This window comes from Myotis davidii, unplaced genomic scaffold (genome assembly GCF_000327345.1).
Source record: "Myotis davidii unplaced genomic scaffold, ASM32734v1 scaffold211, whole genome shotgun sequence".
In the NCBI taxonomy this organism is placed as follows: Eukaryota; Metazoa; Chordata; class Mammalia; order Chiroptera; family Vespertilionidae; genus Myotis; species Myotis davidii.
This window is the reverse complement of record NW_006282523.1, coordinates 142666-143874: the sequence shown is the minus strand read 5'-3', so window position 1 is coordinate 143874 and position 1209 is coordinate 142666.

The following is a 1209-nucleotide window of genomic DNA, read 5'->3' as shown; positions in this document are numbered from 1 at the left end:
GGGGTATCAGAAGTGGGGGTGCGGTGCCAGGTGCAGGCCCTCCTCATTCCTCATTTCCTCATCCTCATCCACCCCCCTCCCCCCTCCCCTGGCCTCCCCGCCTCCGGGCCGCCTTCCTCTCCGCTGGTCAGACTCCAGTTACCACGGAGGCCGTTCCAGGTTCGCGTTGAGTGAGGACTTTGGGAATAGCAGAAGTGGCCATTGAAGAGTGAGGTGATGACGTAGACGCCAAGGATGGCGGCTCTTTGGTTCGGGAAGGTGATATATAAAGTGCAAAAGAAACGTAGGGACAGTTACCCTCAGTTTGACCTCATGGAAGTTTAAGTTCCTCAAATAGATAATAAACTTAAAGGGCAAACAAGGATTACGGCGACACCTGCAGCCGCCGCAGCAGAGGGTCAAGGTCTTTGCTATATAAAGAGTTCCCACAGATCAACACCACGCCAGCGCCCCAGCAACACAGGCCGGCACAGCAGCCAGCAGGTCCAGCACGGACTCGTGCCCGACACACGCAGGGCACCCTGTTCAAGTGCATGGATCATCAGAAAACGCTTTCTGTGATCAGATGGGCACAGATCCACACCTCTGGCCAGGCCGGTGCCCTCCGGAACCCGCTGGGTGCTATGCGTAGGGCCGGTCGATCCTCACTGTTGTTTGCTTTGTAGGAAAGGCCGGAAAGGGAGGAGGAGGCACACAGACATTTTTGGATTGTGTGATTTCAGGGATGTGGGGTCGTTTTTATACTTCTGAGCACATTTCATAACTTTTTGAAAAATAGCTTTAAAAACTAGGTCCAGGAATCTCCACTTCTGAAGAGACCCGGGGCTGGGAGCCAGGTTCAATTTAATGGAAGAAGCTCCCCAGCAAACAAGTGCATTTAAACCATAGGTGAGGCCCGGCCGGTGTGGCTCAGTGGTTGAGCTCTGACCCAGGAGGTCACAGTTCCATTCCAGGTCAGAGCACAGGCCTGGGTTTCGGGCTCCATCCCCAGTGTGGGGCGTGCAGGAGGCAGCTGATCCATGAGTCTCACCACTGATGTTTCTCTCTCTCTCTCACTCCCTCTCCCTTCCTCTCTGAAATCAGTAAGAACATGTTTAAAACACACACACAAAAGAAATAAACAAATAGGTGAGAATTGTATATCCGGGGCTGACTTCCTCAGGCACACAGTGTCCCCAGGACCCCCCCACCCCCCACCCCCAGGGGCTG